Source organism: Zosterops lateralis, assembly GCF_965231275.1.
Source record: "Zosterops lateralis genome assembly, chromosome: 4".
Lineage (NCBI taxonomy): Eukaryota > Metazoa > Chordata > Aves > Passeriformes > Zosteropidae > Zosterops > Zosterops lateralis.
This window is the reverse complement of record NC_139765.1, coordinates 13,724,999-13,751,567: the sequence shown is the minus strand read 5'-3', so window position 1 is coordinate 13,751,567 and position 26,569 is coordinate 13,724,999. Positions and strand designations below refer to the sequence as shown.

The following is a 26,569-nucleotide window of genomic DNA, read 5'->3' as shown; positions in this document are numbered from 1 at the left end:
ACAAGCAAACAGCAATGGGAAAATATTAAATGCAATGCAAAGTGATGGATCTCAAAAAAAAAAAAAAAAAAAAAAAAAAGTCTTGGAATATTTTAATAAGATCAAACACCTTCTGTACTGGAACAAATGCTATTTTTTTTCCTTAAAAAGAGTTTTCTTTTTGTCATTTAGAGAAGCATATAAAAAGTAAATGCTTTTTTCTGGTTCCTCAAAGTTCTAATAACTCAAAAATATACTTTTAAGATTAGTCTGTTTCAAAAGACTTTTACAGCATGGGGATCAATCAAATATTCATCACAAACTGGCCATGTCCTCAGTGATGGAGGTTATGGAGTCTGACCATCAGTTCTTCCAGGACAATATGGAACACCAGAACCACACAGCTCTCCATCTTTTCTCATCACATGCTTCTCCTCACTGGTTTTAAGGACTAATTCTATTAGGTGAAGCTTAGAGAATGTACTGGGAGGCCAGAAAACTTGGAAAACCTCAGAGTCAACAGTCAGGGGATATCTGTGTCAGCTCTGCACCTACAGGATTTCATGGCATCAGATTCCCAAATATACCCATGGAAAAGGCCACTTTCTCTGAAAAATGAAAAATGCCCTTTCTCTGAAAACTTTTGCTCTTTGAAGAGGGCTCCTGAGCTTGTCTTTTCCTCGAGAGCCAGTCACAGCTGCGAGTGTGTTGAACAGCATCACACCCCAGTGGACTCCATGTCCAAGCAGGGCACTGATGGCAAACCAGGACAACACCAGCAGAGCACACCCGGTTGCTGGCCCCTGACCAAGAACTAATCCCACCCTGAAAGTGCGCAATGACAAAACTCCCTGCCTTTCAAAAAGGCCTTCTACACAGCGCTGGGCTGGGCCATATGGACATCATCAAAGCAGCCTGGGGGGCTCCAAGGGGTCCCAAAGCAGCCTACCTGTCACAGTGCTCGGCCAATATAACCTTCACATCAGAGACATTCACTCCACTGAGCAGAGTTGCTAGAACTGAAGGGGAGGCTGAAATTACCCTTTTTCTAGAGAATTAGTCATATGTGGAGCAGCTGAAGGGGCTGGGGGTGTATAGGGCAGAAAAAGGAGGTTTAGGGGAGACCTTCCCACTCTCTACAAATTCCTGACAGGAGGATCCAGCCAGGTGGGGATCAGGCTCTGCTCCCAAGAATCCAGCAGCAGGACAAAGGGAAATGGCCTCAAGCTGCACCAGAAGAGGTTCAAGTTGGACATCAGAAAGAATTTCTTTACTGAAAGGGTTGTTAAACTCTGGAAGGGGCTGCCCAGGGAGATGGTGGAGTCACTATCCCTAGAGGTGGACATCTCAGGACATCTCAGGCTGTAGTACTGAGTGTTTGGGTCTAGTTGACACAGTGGTGATCAGACAGTTGGAATCCATGATCTTACTCAAAAGATCATCTGTGATTGTGTTTTATGGTTCCTTTGGATCTATACTTTGCCTGATACCTGTGCTCTCTTATCTCAGTGTGATACACCTGCACAGCACTGCATCCCATGATGCTGGCCTTTCCAAGACTCCTGTGTCAGAATGAAGAGCACTACAGCACCATCACCACCCAGGCGCTTTGGCACAAAGAGCTGCAAAGCCAAAGCAGTAGGACTTGTCATATAGAATACAGGTAACTGTGTTGCATTGCTTTTTACCTCTCTACAGCTCACAGTTTTTTGAAAACTTACTAAGCCAATGGCAAACATTCACTAACTGCTACGATTTACATAGTGCCCTTGTAAAACCCTTTTTGTGCTCAGTTTGGCAGAGTGGTATTTATTGTTTTCAGCTGCAGTAGCAGTAAAACCTACACACTTTTAAATAATGCCACTGGTGTACATCACATAGTTAACACTAATTGTGTTTCTAAGCATGAGGGGGACAAAATCTTACAACAGGTGGTAGTTAGGGGGGGTTAGACCATGCCTTAATTTGTTGGTTAGTGCTCCCATGAAACTAGTTCCTTGGGACAGATGAGAGAAGAAAAGAAGTAACTGGGAAAGATGTATCCCAAACTTCTATTTCTGTGACTATTGGCTGCAGCCAATCAAAATACCCACATCAGTAGCAGACTTGTGAAATAGTTTTCTTACTTTTGATTAGTACTTCTCATCTTGGCTATTTTCACAAGGTTTCTTATCTCCACAGCAAGGAGTGGGAGCTGGGAACAAAGACAGCCAGGCAAGCTGGTGGTACTGTTGTTTGCCACTCTGAAAGCTCAGCTGATAGCTCAGACCACATCGCCTTGGAACAAGACCGGCAAGCCTGGGAGTGTTTGCCTCCACTGCAATTCAATCAGGATGCCTTGCAGCTCGAATTGCTACTATTTTGTGGGTCACTACCTCCTCCAATATTCTGTGTGCCCTCTCTTGTTTTCTTTTCATTTGCTATGCAGGCTCGCAGACCTTCCTGCTAGGTTTCACTTGGGAGGCCCAGAACCCCTGTTCTGCAAATCCTAACAGGACCTTGATGGATGTTAATGTCTCTGCCTTTCATATCATTTTACCAGTGAAACCTTTGATCTATCAGCAGTCTTTATATCAATGCAGTCATTGCATAAAACAGAGAATATGACAAAAAATATCTGTTGTGCTAGCGTTAGCAGGGTGTTTCCCCCACCCCTCATAAAAATAGAGTGCTGGGGAATTTAGTTTAACCTCCAGGAGCCAGATGTGCCACAAGGGTAGAACTGGGAGCAAAAACTTTATTTTTTTTTTCTTCTTTTTTTTTAAAGCAGTCTGGTAAAGGAAGTTGTAAAGCAACAAGTACTGTACATTATGATTCAGAGCAGCAAGGGACAGCTGGAGAGACTTGATTGGCTCCAGCCCAATGAAACAGAGGCTTCTTGTGACCAGCTGCTGTGCTGCAGCATGAATGACAAGGGTAATAATTGATTACTAACTGGCAGCTCAAAAGGAAGAAAGAATTAACAAGAGTGATGAGGTGCTTTACAGCTTGGTAACTGTAAAATCAGTGGAACAATTAGGGGGAAAAGAAAGGGGTTTCACTTCTTACCTTAGCGTTACAAGGACAGTGCTAGTTAGTGTAAATCGCATGACAAGCAAGCCAGAGGGGCAGGTCAGTGAGGAATATGGGGACTTTGCACATCCACAGGTCCCACAGAATCATTCAGCAGATTTGCCGGGGAGCAGCTAAAACCCCATCAAAAGCATCCAGGCCATGCCAATTACATTGGTAGGCAAAGCAAGGTCTCTGAGGCACCAGCCATAGTATCATAGAGGGGCTGAAACCTCCAGCAAATGGTGAATTGTGGCAGACCAACCCTTTGCCTTTCAGTGGGTGCTCGATGGCACATACACTCATTCTGCCTGAGAATAAATGCATGCCTTTTTATTTTCTTTTATTTTTTCCCTATTCTTGTAAATGGCTTTTGTGTTTACCAGTAAATGCACTGGATGCATTGTTGCTACACCTTTCTTCAAGGGTCTTGCACTGACCTCATGCTCTGGGTCATGTAAAACCTTCTGGCCACTGAGAGCCAGGCACTGCCCCTTTTTCATGCAGAGTAGCACCTCACTTTGGGCCAGATCATGGCCAGCATGCCAATGCAAGGAGTAAGGGGCCATAACGTGTCCGTGTCTTGCTTCTCACACACAGGGGAATAATAGCCTTGTGCAGACTATGCCCTTTCCTTAGCCCAAGTGGGAAGAAGGGAGAACTTGATGGATCCTTCATTTCCTTTCCCAAGGCATCTGGCAGCGAGAAGCATGTGCTGTGCCAGCTCCAGACCCGTCACGCTTTGCTCCCTTCCCAGAGCAGCAAGGAGACAGGTCTGTCCCAGCGGTAGCTCAGCAGTGGGTGGCTCCTTTCCTGGGGCTGAAGCACGAGGTCTGGTCTAGCTCCCTGTGAGCAGAGCTGAGAAAATCAATGGGACTAATCATGGGGAAAGGTAGCATTCAGCAGGAGCAAAGCTGGCAGCCTCTGCTCTGACATATGGAAAATGCTCTTCTAGCTGGTTGAAGCCTCTTCATCCCAGCCCACCCTCACCCCCCTTCTGCTCCAGAATCCGCCCTCCTTATGCTTATGAAGTAGCTCTTTACCCCTGGCAAGGTCTGACACCTTCCAACTCACAGTTAATAAGATTTATCTCTCCTATCTTTACCTCTCCAAAAGCTAAACAACTCATCCAAATTGGGGATTTAGCCATCTTCTATGGCCACTAAAATGAAAGCTCTCCTGCCAGAGCCAAATTCTTACTACCTGCCTCAAATGACTGCTTGAGGAAGATGCATCTCCACTTCTCACACTGGGCTATTAGCTTGCCTCAACAACAATTTAGGAGCTGATTTTGAATTTTTTGAAGAACAAAGACAGAGAAAAGACATTACCATTGCCTGTTCATGTGATCCTTGAGGCTGGTGAAGTAAAGAAGCAGTGCATGAAGGCAACAGGGATTGGTTCCACTCTGCAATCAAAGGCACACCACCTTAGGTTGTGTGGCAGGGAGGGCAATGGGCTCAGGTTGCTGCTGTGGCATTCCACCAACAAGAAAAACTGCCATGACAGAGGGGAGCTGGGATACTCCAGGGCAGGGGGAAGTGGGGCTGTCCTTGCTCCCACTGAGTGGAGCATTAATGGAACAAATTTCAGACAGAGGAGATGGCAGTGGAGCACAAGATGCAAAAATGCAAATTCTATCAGAGGCATGTCTTCATCAGCTCACCGTTGAAGACTCCCCTAAGGACTGTGGAGGGAACTTTACTAGAAAGTCTACCAAAAATTCAAGGCCTGGGGGTGGGTTGGCAGGTCTGGGGTTTTTGTTATTATATATACAGTGCAAAAATGTGCTTGACTAATCTAAACCTTGTGTTGCTTTCTTATACTGCTAGAGCAATTATAGCTGAGAAAAAACCCCACACATCACCCAATATGGAAATACGTTTTTTTCATGTTTGACATTTTTACATTTTTACTGACAGGGCAAAGCCTGTGATTTAATCGGTCTCCATTTCCCATAACTTCTGAGAAGGGACTGGCCCCTCTTCCACATTTCTCAAAGGACTTATGATTAGAAAGAAGGCCATGGAAAACCCAAAGGAGCTGACCCAATCTATCATGTAACACCGTTGAATGAGAGAGAAAAAAAAAAGAAGAAAATAAGTACTTTCTCTCAAAAATCTTGGTGTGTGCACTGCAGTGCACATAGGGATTGTGAGTCTCTGTGGCACAAATGGGAGAATTTTGAAAAAACAAGGTATTTTTGCTACTTCTTAGGAAAACAAGAAGCTTTTCTGCTTTTCTTTTACTGAAGCACATTTCTTCCACATCTCCCTTTTTTGTTGTTGTTGTTTGGTTGGTTTTGTTTAATGTTTTTTTGCTCTTTGTAGTAGGAATGCCACAGCCTGCTGGGAGGGAGGGAAGGAGGGAAGGAGGGAAGGAGGGAAGGAGGGAAGGAGGGAAGGAGGGAAGGAGGTTTGCTCTTGTCAAAGGTGATGGACCCTCCTTAGAGTGTCAAATAAACTGATTTCAGCATGTACCAAATGAGACACAAAGTACCAGCATCCTAACCCAAGAAAAGAGAATTAGCAGATGTTTCCTCCACAGAAGGAGGAGAGATGCAGCTGCAAGCAAGAAAGAGCAAATAATCAGGTGGTCACAGGGACAATAATAACTGGAAGCTGAGCACAAATTATGTCATTGTTCCTGATCAAGCTTTTAGAGCTTGAAAAAAATTAGAGATTGAAAATATTTAAAATAAAAGATACTGATCTTCTCAAATCTGTAATTGTACCATTAACTTCTTCTTTCAGCCCTCCTAGATGCATGCTGACACTGTCTCCTCGTGATGAGAATGGGAGGCTGCCACAGGTTACCAGAAGAGATCTCACCCTGTGGAAATATGACATAAAGGTGCTCTGAGCATCTAGGGGCAGCCAGAAGTAAGATACGCACTTGCTCTGCAGTCAGGAAAGTGACTTATTGTAAGTGCTCCTAGCAGATAAGACCTTGCTTTCAGTGAATTATCACTTTTCCACATTACTAGGTTGATGTGTTACCTGTGGAAGACTTTTGTCCACAGTAGAAAAGAATATTCTGATGTTAAACTGTTGGTTTGGTTTTTCCCTAGACATTAGCAAAAAAATATTTTAGTTGATTATAAGAACAAAGAGGTGAAAAGGCAGATTGTCTCAACCATACCTGAAAAAAAATTGTATCTCTGTGGTGATTTCTGACATGACACTTCAGAGTCCAAATTCAAATCCTCAAAGCTCTCACCTTGAACCTGGGACACAAAGAGAACAGAAGGTCCTCCTCAAGTGTCACCAGAAAAACAGGAACAAATCCCAGCTTTCCCTGGGGCTGCCTCTGCTGACCAACCTGAGCCATGCCGAGGGCTGTTTCTAGGGGCAGCTCACAGGTGTGGCTGCCACTGCAGCACAGGGGGAAACGGAGCAGTGGTCAGGAGACCATGAAAGAGGCAGTAGGAGTCAACCAGACAAGATAAAGACTGGAACAAAAAGTCAGAGTTAGTTATGGGGACAGAGGAACAAAGAGAGAAGACTGGAGCCATGTCTCATTGAAGCTGGAATGAAGGTTCAACTTCCTCAGGAAGGGGAAGAGGAGGGGCAGGCACTGAGGTCTGCTCCATGTGACCAGGGGCTTGACCTGAGGAGCTTTGTCAGGGGAGCTGTATCAGGGGAAGGTTAGAGTGGATATCAGGAAAAGGTTCTTCTCCCAGAGGTTGCTGGGGCACTGAACAGGCTCCCCAAGAAATGGTCACAACCCCAAGGCTGCCAGAGCTCCAGGAGCACTCAGGCACAGGGTGATTCTTGGGGTTGGTGCTGTGCAGGGCCAGGAGCTTGATGACCCTTGATGACCCTTGTGGGTACCTTCGAATTCAGTATATTCTATGATTCTTTGATCATTAGGAACTAGGAATTTGCTCACAAAGTTGTGGAATGCAGTGGGTAGATGCCTTGTGAGATTGTAATCAGATTAAAATTACTTGTGATTCAAATTGAAAGTAAAAGGCACTGATGCACTCAGTGTCTGCAAGTAAAGGGGGGTTAGTAATGTTAAGCAAAACAGAAAGTGTGGGAGAATAAACACCTATTCTCTGGTTGCACATTCTCATTTCTTCACCTACACATGTGCAGGGCTTCCCCTTTGCTGCTGTCACACTTTCAGAAGAAAAATGTCATTATTTTTAAACCAACTCTGTTACAGTAAAAACCAGCAACACATAGTGCAAGGCCCTGGGAAAACTGTTCTGAGAAGAGCCTTGGGTTTATGGTAAAGCACCAGACAGAGACTTCTATAAAAGGGAGAGCTCCTGAGTCCTCAAGGTTTCCTGTGTCTGATAAGTCATTCAGTGCTTCTGTGCTTCAGTTCCCAAACGTGGGGAGGGGGTGATTCCACAATGATTGATCTCACACTCAGTGTCACGGGATTATGCCAAGGGTGTATTTTGGAGCTTGGGTTTGAGATTTCAATTCTGCCTGGTCTCTGTTCTTTGTGAGCACCCATTTGCCTCATTCAGCACCAAGGGAGGGTTCAGGTGGGCACACAAAGCCTCTGCCCTGTGACTGCCTCTCGTACATAGTGCACTTGTTCCTTTCCTGCACCTCCCTGGAGCACCAGATTCACCATTCATGGGCAGAACAAATTCATGGCAAAAGTACCGTGGCTCTGCCTGCTGGTACTGAGCCCCACATACCAAAGGAGATTCCCAATTCTGGAACAAGAGCACATGGGGGGGGGGGGGGAGTTCAAGAATTTGGGTACACAGCAAGGTAAAGGGTGTGTCTTTAGTCTTGCGTATTTTTACATTAAAGCATCACAGTAAAATACAGGCACAGTTTAGGGAGGTAACGTGAAAAAAAAAACTTTGGCTTTTGGTACCTTGTGATAGCCAAGCAGGCAGGACATGAGGTGAAACTAAGAAGACTTGACCTCTTAAATGTGATATTGACCTGGATCTTTTTTTATAACGTGCTTTCTAGATAGGCTGTATATGATCATTTCATAGTTCCTGCCTTTCAGACCTTGCAACTCTTCCAGTATTTCAGCTGAGCTTCCCAGCACATATTTCTGCTTCTGTCTGATTCAGGCCGGGAAGAAAAAGTTATAAAAAGGCCTGGGTTGGAAGGGACCTTAAAAGCTCATCCAGTTCCAACCCCCTGCCATGGGCAGGGACACCTGCCACTATCTCAGGTTGCTCCAAACCATGTCCAACCTGGCCTTGGACACTTCCAAGGATGGGGCAGTCACAGCTTCTCTGGGCAGCCTGTGCCAGGGTCTCACCACTCTCACAGTGAACAATTTCTTCCCAATATCCAATCTAAACCTATCTTCTGTCTGTTTAAATCTATTAACCTTTGTCCTGTCACCCTTGTCAAGAGTCTCTCTCCATCTTTCCTGTAGGCTCCTTTCAGGCACCACAAGGCCACAATGAGGTCATCCCAAGGGCTTCTCCTCTCCAGGCTGAACAATCCCAATTCCCACAGCCTTTCCTGCCAGCAGAGCTGCTCCATCCCTCTGATGCCCTTGGTGTCCCTGCTCTGTCCTGGCTGCAGCAGCTCCCTGTCCTTCCTGTGCTGATCTCTAGGAGAAGATGAATGCCATGGATCTGCAGAACAGCTACATCAAGGCACTGTATGTGATGGGAGAAACCCAACAGGAAGAATATGATCTTGCGGGGTATGTTTGTCACAATATTTGAATTTCTTATGATTACAAGGGGAAAGGCAGCTCTTTCACTCAGACTCTAAGCCTGGGGACTTCCCACTGAATCAGAAGAGCAATGCAAGCACAAAAGGGTTCCAGAGCACTTAGAAAAGTGCCACTTTCTAAAAGTGATGAGAGATGCAATGAGTGAGCACAGAGCAAAGTTCTCTCGGTACATTTAAATGTAAGGCTTAGAGCTTAGGAAAGGGGAGGTTTGAACCAAACCTATGGAAAACTCCTGTGGAATTTAAGAGAAAAAAAAATTACAAATTTTGAAAGCTTATTGGGAATATATGTTCCCCTGAAAAGGTTTTGGGAGTTTTTGATTTGTCTCCTTGAAATCTGTCCTCACATACTTCTGTGGATCCTCCTGGATTCATACCTATTACACTTCCCTAGACTTTTCCATGCAGACATGCAAACTGAAGCCACAGAAAATATTTTCATGCACCCTCCACCCTCCAGAGCAAACCCACCACATTCTCCCTGACTCCAGCAAGGTGTGACGTGGCAGCCTCCTCAGAGGTGGAAGCCAGCTCCAACAGGCAGAAGCAGCACAGCCTGGATGGAGGGAAAGAAACCCAGCTTTTAGCGGAAAATCCAGTGTTCACTGCCTTTTCCTTCTTTCTTTTGCAGCACAGCACTAAATTGATAGGTCCACAAACCTGAGAAAGTTTATAAGCCACTCTCAGCAGACACTGGTGACAATCCTAAATCTAAATCTAAATCATCTAAATCTAAACCAAATCACCTAAATGAGGTGTCCACAAGCTGGCAGGTTCAGCTGTGGTGAAAGTAAATGCATCTCCTATTGGGACCAGAGGGAACTGCTCCCAGTTACATTAATGTTGAATATGGTCCCTTCAGTGACTTATTTTTAATTGTTGGACATTGTTGAAAAAAAAAAAAAAGAAACTGGAAAAATGTGCATTCTATCAAATGTTGTGAAACTGTGTGGGTTGGAGAAGGCTCAGTTTTTAATAAAGGAAACATTCATTGCATCCCATTTCAAGGACTTCTATTAGATAGAAAGGAGACAGGAAGCTGAAGCTTTGCTCTTGGTAGTTCTCCCTTTCCTACCAAACAGTGCTACTTTAAATGAAAATGTAAAGAAAAAAAAAGGGAACTCTGTAACTTTGGAGGCCAGAGAGGTTTCCTTACCTTTGCCAAGGTCAAATCCTGGCATCATAGAGAGTGTAAGTGTTGGGTGCTAAGCTGGCACTGTGGGAATCCTTACTGTGTCCCATTCACAGGAGAAGGTGTCAGACTAGCCTTTTCCAGCTGCTCTCAGGTTAATTTTTGAAAGGTTCCTCCTATGGAATGTAAAAAAAAAAAAAAAAAAGAGTATTTTAGAGGCAGATTTAAACAGACCTAAAAATTCAGCATATGCTCAGGCACACCCACAGACTTCAATCCTATTACAGCCCTATTAAATTTTTAAAGGCACTTCCCACCAGGATGGTAAAGGCCTCTTGAGTTTTAGGTGTCGTTCATTCTTCCCAGCTTCCCTCTGCTCTGCTTCCTCCTTATTGTTTTCATCTGCCTGTCCATCCCAGCCTGATTTGTCATAATTTCATGTTGACATACTGTAGTAAGATAATTGCAGCTGCTCCCTCTGAAGAATGCAAACAGGGGTCTGTCATCTCCTCTCCCCTCCTGCCCTCCCCCTCCCGGGAGGGATGGATTTCACGGGGAATGAGGGACCATGGCCACCAAGAAGTGGCCGCGGTCTGTCTGAGCAGAGGGCTGGCAGATGAATCCCTTGTCCCTGAGATCTTTTGGATATCCCAGCTTCTGCTTAGGCTAAATGCTCCCCAATACAATGTGTGTGTGTTTATGCAGCAAGCTCCGGGATGCAAATGGCATTCCTCTTATCATACGGAGGGAGGATGTGAGCTCATTCATAAGGAATCCCAGCTCTGGGGTGCCCCACTCACTTAATCCAAGCATCCCTTGCATACTCCTTCTTCTGAGAGGGTGGAAGAAAAGCAAAGCACAGTGCTATTGGCTTCTAATAAGTGGGATAATATATTTCAGAGAGGAGCTCAGACAGGAGAGGAAATGAACTTGGCTAGACAGTCACTTAAAATATAAAAAAAAAGGGGGGGGGGAATTTTGCAAAACTCATTCCATTATTTCATGTAAATATATTTGGCTGGGTTAAGACAGGCTGATATAATCATAAGATACTGAGTAAGACAGATTTAGCAGTGCAGCACCATTTATTAGCCTGCTTGATAAAGAAACAGATTCCAGGCCTGGCCATTGCTGGCTGTCAAAATATAGAAAAGTCTAAAATGTTTGAGCCTCTGATGCTGGAAAAAGCCCCCGGGATAGTTACAGCACCCAGATGGACTCCCTGGGGCTCCACCTGGGTGGAGGATCTGCTGGTGTGGTGAGCTTTGCACATGTGGGCTCAACACATCAGCAATGTCTGTCAGTGTCTGACAGGAGGATGTGGTGCTGCTGTTCAGGCTCATTCTGAGGACATTAAAAAGGTAGGAATGGTTCAGAAAGGAGCTGTCATGATCCTGGAAACCTGCTGTGAGATCAGAGATGGCTGTCACCATAGGGAAAGCAGGAGGGTACCACCTGAGAGGGCTGACAACCCAGGCTCACACAAGAAACCTGTAGAATGCAAAGCACACAAATCACCTCCCGAGTCTGGAATCAGAATCCAACCCATGACACACACATTTCAATCAGGATTTTTGTCAGAAAACCCTGCCTGAAATCATAGAATCACAAAATATCCTGAGTTGGAAAGGACCTACAAGGATCATCAAATCCTCCTGACCCTGCACAGGCACCCCAGCAATCCCACTCTGTGCCTAAGAGTTTTGTCCAAAAGCTCCTGGAGCTCTGGCAGCCTTGGGGCTGTGACCATTCCCTGGGGAGCCTGTTCAGTGCCTCAGCACCCTCTGGGGGAAGAACCTTTCCCTGATATCCATCCTAACCTTCCCCTGACACAGCTCCATGCCTTTCCCCATGTTCCCATCTTGCTCCTGCACAATGCTGTAATCATTGTCAGCAGAAACAGGATCATCTCTGTACAGTACTGAGATAAATTTTTAAAAATGAAACACATTGCAGTGAATTAACTTTGTCAATGCATAGGATTTATCATGACTCCATTATACTCTTCTGTTTAAATTTCCAGCTCCTGGAGAAATGTGGTGACATAAGCAACTCACTCGTATTCTTCCAGTGAATCATCTGTGCTTGCTGTTGATGAGAAAGCTTAGAAATGTAACAGGAGATGAATGAAAACTGAAAAATATGAACAGAACTTGAACTACTTCCTAAATCTCATTTTTCAGCCACTCCCGTAAATACTTGCAACCTGAACTTTTGGCACTGGCAGTATTTCTTATGTTTTAAAGTGTAGGGTGCAGTTTAAGAAAATAAATGCAAATTTACTGGCACAAATATGCCTATTTTAAGACTTGCAGTTTTGTAAATGGTTTATAATTTTCAAAAATTAATTTTAAAAACTTTTTTTAAAATATCTCATGATTCTATGGAGCTGTTCCCATTTTTTACTGAAGTTTTCAGCCACATGACACCTGATAAAATTATTATTAAAGAATTTGATGGGAAAACAAATTGAAAATTAGGATGACTGCAGATTTTTAAAATCTTCATTGAAATTTCAATTCAACTAGTAATTCTGCATACTATTTTCAAAGCTTAATCTTGAATTAATTGAAAAGAGTCCCATTGTGAGAAGAATTTGGTTTCAGCTGTGAATATTCAGCACACAGAAAACCAAGTCCTTCTGAGGTATCACATTATGAACAGCTGGAAGCGAGGCACATAATTTGACCAGTTGAAAAACTCTGGCCCATAATGAATTGTTGCTATACTCTTTAAAGTGCAGAGAGTTGAATATATTTATCCTATATGGCTTTTTCTACATAGGTAGCTCCTTCCAATTCAAGCCAGGTTTAAATCTAAAAGGACACCACATGTCTGGAGACATGTTTTTGTAACTTCAACTCTGAGGCAGAAAATGCCTGTGGTGGTAGAAGCCTTTTCCTGGAGATATTTCCATCAATATTTGCAAAGTACTCAAGGGACAACGATGGTGAGTGTGCAGACAACCACAGGAAGGTGGCAATTGTCTCTCCTCACAGCAGGGTTCAGATGTGGATGATGAGTTATAGGGCTGCACACTGACCCTGAGGATAAAAAAACTCACAGGACCATGAGGGTTGGAAAAGACCTCCAAGATCAGCAGCTCCAACCTTTGGCCTCTTTCACCACCTTGACACCCAGCCCAGAACACTGAGTGCCACATCCAGGCATTTCCTGAACATCTCCAGGGGTGGGGACTCCACCACCTCATGAGAAAGTCCTGCCTGTTGGCCCACTGAACCAGCACGCAGAGATGGAACGGAGGTTCCTGTCTCCAGTCACTTCCCAGCCCTCAGTGTGCCTGCACTTAGTCACAATGACATTGCTTTCCCCATAAAGCCTGTGGCTTATAGCTGGCTGGGAAAATCTACTTCCCCCTTGTCGTGGTTTGAAAGCAAAACCAGTGAGAGGCTCCAAGTCAGAAATACAATTTAATAAGAAGAAAGATAAAAAGGTAAAAATAAAATAAAATAAATGCAATAACACAAAGGACCACTGACAGAGTCAGAATACAACCTGAGCAGGATGGTGGAAGCAGTCCAGGTGAGGTGCTCTTCCTGAAGCAGTGATCCTGTAGAAAGGTCTGGTAGCTCTGGTCCTCTGGGAATCCAGTGGGTAAGTGCTGCTTGCACTGTCCCAAATACCAACTTATATCCAGGTGAGAATGCTTGGCTCCTCCCCCTGGGCAGAGCATCTCACAATGGGATGATGAGTTGTGAAGTGGGTCCTTGATTGCCCATTACACAGAGATAACTCCTGGAGGGAGTTACCTGTGAGTCATGGGCAAGGTATTGATGGGCCATTAGCAGAAGACAGCCCAAAGGCAGAGGGCCTGCAAACACTAGAGCACTGCCCCATCTGGTTTAACAGTTCATGAAGATGGTGATAGAATAAATACTTTGTGTACATCCTACACTACAACCCAGGACACCCCTTTAAAAATAATACATAATACTGATAAAATGAGCATTTCTCTTCTCCATTTAAAAGAGTAACCTTTAGTATTTTCATTTTTTAAAAAAATAAGGCTCACTCAAAGAAACATCCCCTTTGGTTTGCAAGGAAAAACTCATAAGCTTTCTAGACATAAATGTTGCACCTAACCTTGTACAGAATTAATAAGCTCTGTCAAATACATAAAAAAAAATAAATCCACTATTTCCTTGATAAGCACTTGTACACAAAATTTCATGCTTGTTTTTTTCCATTTTTATTCAGTTGACTTATAAAGGTCTAAAACGCTCGCAGCCACTTCTGTGAATGAGGAAAAAGAGCAGTGCATCCATTTTACAGATGTGCAGCAAGATTAATCAGATTTACTCAAGGACACACAAGAAGTCTGTGCAACAGCTGGGAAGAAAACCCCAAGTCCTAGTCATATGCTCTAGCCACAGAATGATCCTTACTCTTGGAAAAGCAGAGGGGTGCTTTTGTGGAAAACAATGAGTTGTAAAGCCTGAGGAAAATAAACTCTCCCAGGCTTTTTCTTAAGCAGGGCTGAAGAAAGATTTTGGCGTAGAGGGCTGCTTGTAGGGATGTTTAAATGCGGGTTTTGGTCCTATTTGTAGCCTGGTTTGCTTTAGTAAATAAATATGTACATGTGTTTAGGTGGGTTTGGATAAACCTCCACCAGTGAAAGAGTCCTTCACAAAACCAGTGGAGCAGAGAGGAGCCCAGCTCCCCCATCCGCTCGCATGCAACTTCACGCCTGTGCCACTCCACTGATGTCAGAAATGCTAAATTCTTTCATCGTTGTTTGAAACAAGACCTCCATTATAAGCCCAATTTTGACTCCCTCTCTAGAGGAAAAATAATCAGCCTGAACTTTCACAGGCATGATATTAACTCAGGGTAGAATGTCCTTTTAGGAAACTTGAGGCTGACTGAAAAGAGTGTTCAAGAGATTTGGGGTGAGGGAAGCAGGGGGTGGGGTGTGATAAGGAAATATACAAAATTGAGCTGTTTTTTAAATTTCCTAGTTTACTGTTTAGGGAAAACAAACTTTTAGTTAGGAATAACCAGAGGGACTAGGCAAGTTTTGTTTTCCTCTTGATATCATGAGATGCACACAGTGACCAAGCAACCCCTGGAGCAACAACATGGGGTGGAAAGTGGCTCTGGAGAAGCTGGAACAGCCTGCATGAACTTTGAGACTTTAATACTGTTTTGACTGAACAATTCAGGTGCTGAAGCACCTCTGGAAGTCCATAGTTCAACCCCTTGTTCACAGCAGGGCTAATTCCAAAGCTAGATGAGATCCCACAAGGCCTTATCCAGTCATGCTTGGACATTTTCTAAGCATGAGTATCCCCTGTCTTCCCTGGGCTCCTCCTTCTGTGCTGCACCACCACACAGGGAAGAATCGAAACCCAGAATTTTTCCCAGTTGCAACATGTGCCACTTGCCTCTGGTGCACCTCTGAGGAGAATCCAGTTCTGCCTTTTCTAAATTTCTCCTTTAGCTAGGAAGCACAGACCCATCTGAGTCCAGGTAGAACAAACTCAGGGCCTTGAGCCTCCCTTTCTTACAGAAACACAAACTGATTGAGATTGGAAGGGACCACAGTGAGTTATTTGGTCCCACAACCCTGCTCAAGCAAGGCCATTCCAGAGCACATGGCACAGAATTTCTGGGAAGCAGCTCTGCTGAGAAGACCTGGGGGTCCTTGTGGACAACAGGCTCTCCATGAGCCAGCAGTGCCCAGGAGGACAAGAAGGCCAATGGAATCCTGGGGTGCACTGGGGAGAGCAGTGCCAGCAGGTCAGGGAGTGATCCTGCCCCTCTGCCCAGCCCTGGGGGGCACATCTGGAGTGCTGTGTCCAGTCCTGGGCTCCTCAGGACAGGAAGGACAGGGAGCTCCTGGAACAGGGCCAGCGGAGGATGCAGGGATGATTTAGGGCCTGGAGCATCTCTGACAGGGGAAGGCTGAGGGAGCTGGGGCTGTCCAGCCTCAAGAGGAGCCCCAGCTGAGAGGGGCCCTCAGCCCTGGGTGTCCCTGTCTGCAGGGAGGGCTCCCAGCAGGGCTCAGGCTCTGCTCCAGGGGCCCAGCAATGACACCAGAGAAATGTGCAGGGACTGATCTCAGGAAGTTCCACCTGGACATGAGGCAGAACTTCTGTCTTGTGCAGTGACAGAGTCCTGAACTTAAGTAGATTGTCCAGAGAGGATGTAGAGTCTCCTCACTGGGGATATTCCAGAACCATCTGGACACAATCTTGTGTCCTGTGCTCTGGGATGGCCCTGCTGGAACAGGAAGGTGGCACCAGATGTCCCTCTGTGGTCCCTTCTAACCTGACCCATCCTATGATCCCTGTTTCCCTTCCCAAGCATCTCCACAGCCACCAGAGATTCCCAGCTCCAGAGGCAGACACTGGTGTTTTGAGCATGTGAGGTATCTGAAGTGCTCATTCAAGAATTTTTCCAGGTGGTGGGCAGTTTCCATCTCATCCAATTCCATCGTGGTCCACTGAAGAGCTCAGCTTTTCCTCAGCATCTGCACGGAAAGTGCAGTGAACAGACAAGACAGCACAGCTGAAGTGGGCATTTGCACAGCTCTGAGAACTGGCTGCTCCACACCAGAGGAGAGGACTGGGGGATTGAGGGGTGAAGTTATGTTAGACAACAGCCCAGTGATTCCACATTATCTACATGATCCAGCCTGGAGGGAGTTCTGAGGAATAAAGGTGGCCATCTTCATAGAATTATGGAATCACAGAATACGCTGAGTTGGAAGGGATTGTCAAACCCAAATCCTGTCCCTGCATAGACACCCCAACAATCCCACCCTGTGCCTGAGAGCACTGTCCAAATGCTCCTGGAGCTCTGGAAGTCTTGCAGCCTTGACCATTCCATGGCAGCCTGTGTGTCCCCACCACCCTGTGGGGGAGAAGAACCTTCTCCTGGTATCCAGCCTAACCTTCCTCTGAGCCAGCTTGCTCATGTTGTTCAGTTCCTCCTCACAGCAGCAGGGTGAAAGGAAAGGGAGGCATGATCAAGATGTCCATGCATGACAGTCAAGCCTTCCTGACAGAATGACATTCTAGGGTCATTCATAGCTTGAATAATTACTGACTTCAGAGGAGCTGTCTGGTCCTGGATCTTAGAAGACAAAGAATTTAATGTCTTTTTTTGTGGCATTTTTTCCCTCTATAATACAGGCAGTAGGCTCTGACTGTAGGTGAGGACTCGGGCTTTGATATCTTCTAGAATCCTCTGCTGTTCCTAAATAATTCAAGCAAATGCTATTAACACGAGTTTTTGCAAGGAAATTGAAACCTAAGTATGTCTGGTATGTGGTAGAGATAATCAGAGGAATACTAAAGCAGCAAGTGACAAATTTTGTCTTCCATGCATCTTTGCCTGATTCTCCAGCATTTTGCTGTCTAATCCGCCCTCCACAGGACCTCTGCCAAATGTCTGGGTGGCTTCATGGTGCCATCTTTGAAAAAAAAAACTCCAAACCACAAACTTGTCAGGGGAATATTTTTCCATTTTTTTTCAGAAATAAGATATCCCTCACCCTAAAAGACACAGCAGCTAAGTTCTAAGCCCAGTGGCAAACAGAAGACCTGATGTGCTGAGGCAGATGATGAGAGAAATCAGAGCTTGCCACTACTGAAAACAGGAAATTTCCAGACCACCAGCAGAGCTTATGTAATTTTCTCCCATATACAAAATACCCACTGACACCAGGCTTCTAAAAGCATGATTTAATTCAGGTAGAACATCTATTTTGCTTTTACTTTCTGACAGACAACACTGGTAGTATTTTTGTCCTCCTGAGGTTTATCCTGTAATTATCCCTGGTAATTAAAGAAACTTGTCTTTCCAAGGAATAAGTCCTCTAAAATCTCTGCTGTTTCATAAGCTTTTTAAAAATTCTTTTTAAAACCTTTTCTTTAATAAACAAAACCTTGCTGACATGACCTTAAAGATGCAGTAGCATTTGTACAGAGCAAATCCATACATCAGCTGCATGCCTTCAGCACCCATGAGTAATGAGGCATCTCCAGCCCCACAATAAGAGTTTGATGCCAGACACCGCTGTCATGTATTTTCTCACTCTCAAATATATGCATCTGTGTGTGAGAAAACCCCACCTTCAAATATGGTATGTCTTTTTAGAGATATTTTCACATGAGAGAGGGAGGCTGAGGTAATCTTATTATCACCAAAACATTGTAAAAACAGCAGAACATTGGAGAACTTTAATCCTTTTCTAAATTATGGACTGAGAACATTACAATCGTGCTGGGCACAAAGGCAGAGCTGTAACTTGACAGGCTTGTATAATTTACAGCCTCCATAGTAAAAGAGGTGTTTTTATTAAATGACTGCCTGAATTTCTACAGCCACTTCAGACTGATGATACTGGGGAGGCTTGCATTCTGCTGCCATCGTTCAAATCCCTCCCTTTCACCACAAGAATATGGCTGGGATTCCAGTTCAAACCCCATATCCAGTTATTTATCTATTACTGCTCGTCAATTCAGAGCTGAGGCTATTTGTGCTGGTACCTCACTTCACACACCTTAAATAGCTTTCGTTTCTCATTTTTAAAGCTTTCCTTTATCAAATAAGCATAAAACATTAACTAAACAATAGCCAAAATCCATTTATCACCAGGAAAATGCCCTTTGCATAGAAGGCCTGTGTTTTATGGTCATGTATTCAAATTTCTGTTTAAACTAAACTAAAATCTGACAAAGAACTGATGCTTTTTTGCTGACTGCAGTAAAGTACCTAACATTATTTTTCCCTTCTGTACTGTACAGAAAAGAAGGGCACTTGTACAGTGAAATACTTTTATCAGACTCCACTAAAGAATATTTTTGCACTGATAAAATAAGAGAAAGCAAATGGGGAAAGCTACTTCAATCTCAACATTGCAGTGCAGACTCTAGAAGGATGTTTACACTGCTGGAATGAAAACAATTCATAACCAAGCTTTTAACTTAAAATAAGTAATATAAATATTTATCAGAGTAGTGTTTTAAGGCCTGTATTACTAAACTATTTCTGTATTATATTGGGAATGACAGCTATTGTTAAAATTGAAATGCTTTCATAGCAGAAAATTAACTGAAATCCATTTAGCCAGCATGGAATTTTGCATTAGTATCCATTTACTGGGCTTAGAAAACTCAGGTCAGAATTTCAGACAGATAGACCTTATCCTGGGAATGTGTTTTGTCTTAGCTTGACCTCTTTTGTGGATCCCACTGATATTTAGTAGAGTGTCTACATCCTTCCCTCTTTTAAGGCAGGTCCTTGAGAATGAATTCTGGATATCATTCCACAGTACATAAGCAGCTGCTGAGCCTGGGAATGCCACCACTGACTCCAGTGCAAGCAGATACACAATTAAATTTCCCTAAATGCTCTTTCCTGGGGGAGAGGCACAGCCTTCAAACCCTTGCAATGCCAAGGCTTCATGGTCACCCTTGGATATCCACCCTCACTCTCAGGAAGCAGCACATGGCTTTCCTTAAGCACCTCTGACTGACATCCCTCAACATTCTTTAAAGTTAATTTTTTAATCTGCCTGCCTAGCACTCTGTTGAGGCAATATGAGCTGGACCAGAACAGGTCCAGCCCAAACTCACAAGTGAAAATGCATCTTTCAGGCCAGCAATTCACACAGACACTCTCTCCTCCCCTCCTACAGCTACCAACTTGACACACCTCCAACACACTGCTGAGCCCTGCTCAGAAAGCCAGTGGTGCTCCATGACTTGTTTGGAAGCATCAATTAATTCCCTTCCCACCTTCCCAGCTCTCTGAAGACAACCCCACGTGCCTTGCCTACAGTCACTGCTGCCATCTCCACATCCATGGCTGCTCCCACTGTGTCAACACCGTGGTCCAAAGAACCAATAAAGTTAGAAAAAAATTATAAAGGTCATCAAGTCCAAACAATAACCTGGAACCCACCATGTTCACTACTAAACCATGTCCCCGAGTGCCACATCCACACATTTTTGAACACTTCCAGGGACAGTGATCCCACCACTTCCCCAGGCAGCCTGTTCCAGTGCTTAACAACCCTTTCAGTAAAGAATTTTTTCCTAGTATTCAATCTAAACCTCCCCTGGTGCAACTTGGGGTCATTTATTCTTGTCCTGTCAGTGGTTGCCTGGGAGCAGAGCCTGACCCCCACCTGGCTGCACCCTCATGTCAGGGAGATGTGGAGAGCGACAAGGTCCCTGCTGAGCCCCCCAATCCAGCTCCCTCTCACAAGATTTGTGCTCCAGACCCTTCACCAGCTCTTTGCCCAGCTGAGAAACATTTAAGCCATGTCAGCCTTAATTCTGCTCCATTTGATTTGCAAACCTTTATTAAGTTGGTTTTCTTCCTCCAGTTCCACTACGTCTGCTGCAGGAGTAAATTGTACTCAGAAATGTTGTTTTGGAAACAGGTGATTGAGGAAGACACATGTAAGAGAAAAAAAGGGAGGCTTTGCCAGAAAAGGCACAGATCAGAATGAAGAACACACCTCCAAAGAGTTCCAGATCAATGCTTCTGCATCTACAGCACCAGCACACCAGCAAGAAATCACTGCTGTGAAACTCAAGATTTACCAGTTAAAAATGGGTACAGTTATGCCTATCCCAGTCAGAAATAGCTGTGTGCACTCACACAGTGTGTGTGATATACTCAGTAACTCAATAACATGAGGTTGGTGTTGCTCAGTTACACCATGGATAATGGCTAGAATTGGAAGGAAATCAAATTTCAGTTTTAAATCAGCTGTTAAACCATAAAAACTCACCATCCAGGATGATTGGATTATTACCTTTTACAATTGACTATGTATTTCTATATAGATGTGGTCCACACACACACACACACACACACACACAAAAAAAAAAAAAAAAAAAAAAAAAAAAAAAAAAAAAAAAAAAAATCCATGCGTTGATGCATGTATGAACTTCAACCCAGAAGGGGTGGAATTTCACACAGCATCTGATTTCAAAGATTTTCTGTAAGAGCCTTAAGAGAAGAAAGAAAAAAACCCCAAAAAATCCAAACTGCAAAACAAATGTCAAAGGGCATTAAAACTAAGCTTACATGAAATCTCATACCAATTGACCACCAAGATTAACCAAGGAATTTATGTCCCATTTTCATGACATCATTATAGCTTCAGAGTAATTTCAAGATGCTGCTTTCATGTACTTGAACAGAGGGAGCTGGATTTGCCCATAGAAAGGCACATTCCTGATTGCTTTCCCAGGTGGCAACTCAGATATTGTGTCCGGCATTTAACTGTGTTTCAACTTTCAGCAGACTTTTAAGACCCTTTCTGTATTTGAGAGCTCTGATGTTTAATAAAAGTTGATAATTTGGGTTCATTTACTGTTATTGTCACACCTGAGCATTTCATGATGGTTAATGAAGTACAAAAAAGAAGTAGAGAACTAGAAAAGTCAGGTTGGAAATTCTTTAAAATACATTTTTCAGAAAAAGGACTAAGAGCCCAAGGGAAGTCTGGACTTTGCCAACCTTTCAGAAGTCTGGCTAGGCATCCAGAGCTATTAATAAAAAAAAATCCACTATCTGTATGATTTTGGGAAGGGAAGAAGTCAACTGATTTTGTTGCTTTGTGTCTCGCCCATGAAAAATAAGAATTACAATCTTTGTCAATCAAATTTCATATTTTTAGTCCTCTTAATGTGTATGTTGCTCAGAATGAGGGTTTTTCTCTCTATCTCTAATAGTTATGAGTCTAGTAATAATTATTAATAATGAGAAGATTGTTCTGTAATCACCATGCCCTCAGTAGGAAGAATGAGTGAAAAATTAATCCAAGCTAGAAAGAAGACTGTTATCAGTGCAAGGAAAGATGGCAAAGCTGCAGTGAATGCTGTGGAGCCATTTCCTGCTCTTTGATATCCCAAAAGCTGGGGTTTATGTGGAGATAAGTAATTTTTGAGTCAACCACAACAAACTCTGCTGCACACCTTAGTTCTTTCTGGGTGAAATGTCTGTTAGACTCAAAGTGGACTCAACTGCACAGAATATCCTGAGCTGGAAGGGGCCCATGAGGATCATCAAGTCCAACTCCTGACTTCACACAGGGCAGCTTAAAAATTAACCTGTATATCAAAGAATGTCGTCCAAGTGCTCCTTCCACACCATCAGGCTTGGTGCCACTTCCCTGGGCACCTTGCACTGCCAGATCACCTTCCCAGGGAAGAATATTTCCCTGACAACCAGCCTGAACCTCCCTTGATGAAGCTTTAAGCCATTCCCTTGCACCAGAGAGAAAAGATCAGCACAGTCCTCTCCTCCCCTTGTCATGAAGAGGGGAAAGGATCAGGCTCATCTGAATTTGCAGCTCTTCAAAGACAGTTTAGATCTGTTATATGGAGGAAGATGTACACTGCTTAGTTTACATCTTAATACTGGATTTTACCAATTTTTCTGATTCAGACTTGTAGCTGCTGTCACAGTGCTTTTTACCATGTTTCTTGAGTCAGCCTATACAGAAACTGAGCAGGTTTGGGATTGCTTGTCATGCAGGTAACCTGACAGTGGGAAAAGTCATGTTTTAAAGAAAAAAATTAAGATATACTAGCTGGCCTACCCTCCCCTGTAAGATCTTTGTACTTTTACCATTCTTTCACTTCCCCCATCTCCACTATTAAGGTGGTAAAAGTAGAGATTGGGATAAAGCATTCATAGAAAGTATTTTCCAGTCAGATTTGATGTCTTAGGCTGGCACAGACATTGATGTAACACATTTCATGACCAATATCTCTAACCAGAGGAAGGAAATCCACATGTTCCTCCAAATCTTTCTGTTCCTTTCTGGAGCAGAAAGAAAAATTAAGCCCATCACACCAGGCCACTCCTGATCCCACTGCACCTGGGAGCTGTGGCCACCAAGTGCTCTAGCCAAGGCAGAGTGTCAAACGTTGAGTTTTTAATGACACCTACTGCACACAAAGAGCCATGGAAAATGTCCTGGGCTATCCAACACACACATAGACTGTGCACAAGTGCCTATTACCCCTGGGTGCTTGGAAAGGGCAGCAGGACACATCTCTCCTCACAGCTGTGGTGCAGTTTCAGTGCCACTCTCTCTGGCCCCATAGGCATTTTGCTGGGTGTAAAACACCAGCAGGGATGCATAGATTTATTTTTATTTTTAATGCTAGCAGTATGTTGCCTTCAGGAACCAAAGTGCAATAGAAAATTAATCCAGGTTTAAGCAGCAAAAAGGAATACAATGAAGATCAGACTGTGAATAATAGCCCTAAAAGGCAGAGGCAGTGCAGGATCTGCCCGAGCTTACCTGGGAGGTGTGGGCCACAATCTGTCCTTCCTCTCCTTTCAGATACAAGCTCAAGGCAAGCACCCATCAGCCAAATGCTTTGGGGTTTTCCACAGGCCACCAGGGCTGTTCAAAGGTTAACTGGGCTTATTAAAGGCTATAATTTCACAGCTCACATGCAGACGTGCTTTATTAACCTGTCTCAGGAAAGCCCCCAGGGCCAGCAGAGCTTGGAGGCAAGAAAAGGCCTCAGCCTACCTGCCCAGTTCTGTGTGCCTCAAGCTCTGGAGCTCAGCTGACCTCCCAAGCAAATAATCTGGAGGAGAGAGGACACACATAACCTAAACTGCTGCCAAAGTAGTGCATCTGCCACAACTGAACAGCTTCCTGCCACATCAGGCCTTAGTGCTGGCTCCCTTCCTGACACAGGAATTTCACCACTGGCACAAGAGAAGGGCATCTCATCAATACATACAAGTATCTCAAATATGGGTTATGAGATGGTGCCAGAATCTTTTCAGTGGTGCCCAGGGACAGGATGAGGAGCAATGGACATAAACTAAGCACAAGAAGTTCCACCTCAGTGTGAGGAAGAATTTCTGTACAGTGTGAGGGGCAGAGCCCTGGAACAGCTGCCCTGGGAGGGCCTGGAGTCTCCCTCTCTGGGGCCATTCCAAACCTGCTCCAGGTGTCTGTAGATAGAGCATAATGTCAGGCAGAATCATAAAGTTTCAGATCAATTGTTGTCTTGCTTTCTCTGAAATTCTTGCAGGTGCTGGTTGATCACTGTGAAGGAAAAAGAAAACCAACAAAGGTTAAAATACATTTACCTTAGTGATGGAAAGAACAGGGGAAAGTCATGCTGGAAATCCAGTGACTTATCCCTGGGGACTCTGCTTTGCTAATGCCCCAAACTGGAGATGAAGAAGAAAGCAGTTTAGACAACAGAGCTTTGGATCTTCAGCAGCAAACAAAGCTCTTCCTTGGGCAGAGAGCAAATGTTACCGATAGGTAAAGCTTTATAAAGGGAAGGCCTTGTCACATGGCTCTGGCCTGTTTCTTAGGCTATGTAGAAGGGAACTACGGGAGAGTGACACAGCTGGAAATGTGAGAGATGTGCTGCATGACTGCCACACATCCACATCATGTCCACGTCGTGGGGGATGGTGGTTGGTTGACTTGGGCTTGTTGTGCCTTGAAACTATGTAAACTGATAACCAGCTAACTGCTGAAAAAGGCCATGTTTTTGGCAATAAAGAGCTCCTTTGCACCTGCCTGGGGTCCCTGTGTCACCCATTACTGCAACAAGCAAACACAAAGCCTAAGCCCAGTCTATTCCCATTCTCTCCCGGAGAAACAACCAGGCAGCCTCTGGAAGACAAAAAAGCCCAAGACTCTTCAAAAGAGTGAAATGGATTTAGTCAGGTGGAACTGGGTCATGGAGGGATTGTTTTAGGTCTGTATCTAAATCTGATTGCACTGCACAAACATCTCAATTCCGTAAAAGTGTAGAAGAAGTGCAGTAAAAAATTTACAAATGTATCTTCTATAGAAACATATGAGTGTCCATGAGTTCTTAAGATTATAAAGTATATATCCCCAAAATGAGACCGAGACCTATAGCTCTATTTATAGCCCTGCAACAATGACTTTTCCCAGAAAACATCTATTGGTCTAGCAGCGTAATCCCCCAGGAAAGGCAAACTTAGGCTACAAGGTGTTGATTGTGTATCAGCTTTAACCTAGTAGCCAACAATGTATCTGTCCAAGTGCCGGTCTTTAGGGGCTGGTAACCAAAAAAAAAACATGGCATGTTTCATTTTCAGCTGGGTCAGTACCCATCAGCCCTTTTTAGAGCGGTGCCTGAATGCTGCTTTGTGGGAAGTGACAGTGAACGAGCTCACAAGCGTCTTTATCACTACAGGCCACACATCCCTGGTCTCCTGCCACCTTGCCTAAAGAGAAAACTCCACCACATGGCTGCGACTCCCAGTCTGAGAGAAATCCCAGCCTCAAGACTGTAACTCTGCTTCCCAGGAGGCAAATATGCTCCACAGTTTCACGTGAAGTTTCTGCCAGCCAAAGAATCTGGGGCCATCTCAAAATCACACTCACCTGAAACACATCACTGCTGGAAAGCCTGCTGCAAAGATTCAGAGAGTTTTGAAAATCTCAACAAGATTTATTCCCCCCACCCCACCCCAGAATAAAAGAAATATTTTGTGGTCATTGAATTGCTCTCAAGTATGCAATGCAAGTAGCTCTGTTGGAGTACCCACACACATGGAGAAAACTCATGGTACAAAATGCCAGATGTATGATCACACAGTTTTGGTTTTCATTGTTTTCTCTCTCAGATGGTTTTATATCACACCCCTGACCCCAATTTGAAAGGCAACAAAAATTTAGCTATTAAAAAAATAAATGTATTATTTTCAAACTCTCATTTTACTGCGTTTTTGTTGTGGTAACTCCTTCTTAAAGTTCATTCTCTCCCTTCATAAAATCTTTTCTGTTCCTCAGCACCTGCAGTACTACACAGTCACCCTTTTGATTCAAACACATGTATCTCCATTATGGGCTCACAAGGATGTCCTTCCTCCCACTGCAGTGACTCTTTTCCTAAAATGCTCTTTTAAGTGAGGGATAACTCAGAGCCTGGTCACTCCAACACATTTACTTCCAAAGAATTATGGAATAACTTGGGTTGGAAGAGACCTTAAAGATCATCCAGTGCCAACTACTTGCCACGGACAGGGACACCTGCCACTATCCCAGGTTGCTCAGAGCCCCATCCAACCTGGCCTTGGATGCTTTCAGGGATGGAGCAGCCACAGCTTCCCTGGGTAACTTGTGCCAGGGCCTCACCACCCTCACGGGGAACAATTTCTTCCTCATATCTTATCCAAATCTACTCTCCATGAGTGTGAAAATTCCTGTCACTGATATTCCTGATGAAGAGGTCCTTTCAGACAGCAGAAGGTTTCTATGAGGTCTCCACACAACCTTCTCTTCTCCAGGCTGAACTTTCTCAGCCTGTTTCTATAGGAGAAATGTTCCAGTCCCCTTATCAACTTTGTGGCCTCCTCTGGCCTGGCTCCAGCAGCTCCCTGTCCTTCCTGTGCTGGGCCCAGGGCTGGATGCAGCCCTGCAGGGGGGTCTCAGCGGAGCAGGGCAGAGGGGCAGAATCCCCCCTCCCCTGCTGCCCTGGGGCCTTGGATGAGATATCCAGGGTTTTCCAAGGTATTTTTAGGTGTAAGATTTTAAACAGCAGACTATCAGTCCATCCAACACTGATGGCTGAGTAATTTCAGACCATTAGTGAGACACACAAATGTCCAAGAAATCCGTGATTTTGTTTGCTTACCTCTGACTGCTGAAGAGTTGGTGCCTACTCCTTTCAAAGCCCCCTTTGGACCACGGACTAAGGATGACACCATGTGAAAGCACTCC

At 44.3% G+C, this 26,569-nt stretch overlaps 1 long non-coding RNA gene across 1 annotated transcript; it reads right to left on the bottom strand.

The window, feature by feature from the left end:
* Window positions 1–5,764: 5,764 nt before the first annotated feature.
* LOC310908730 lies at window positions 5,765–23,233 on the bottom strand. Its single transcript, XR_014589947.1, has 5 exons — window positions 23,138–23,233; window positions 9,862–10,013; window positions 9,177–9,261; window positions 6,172–6,256; window positions 5,765–5,862 (listed from the first exon to the last, which is right to left on the bottom strand). It is a non-coding gene; the product is annotated as an uncharacterized lncRNA (long non-coding RNA).
* Window positions 23,234–26,569: the final 3,336 nt, after the last annotated feature.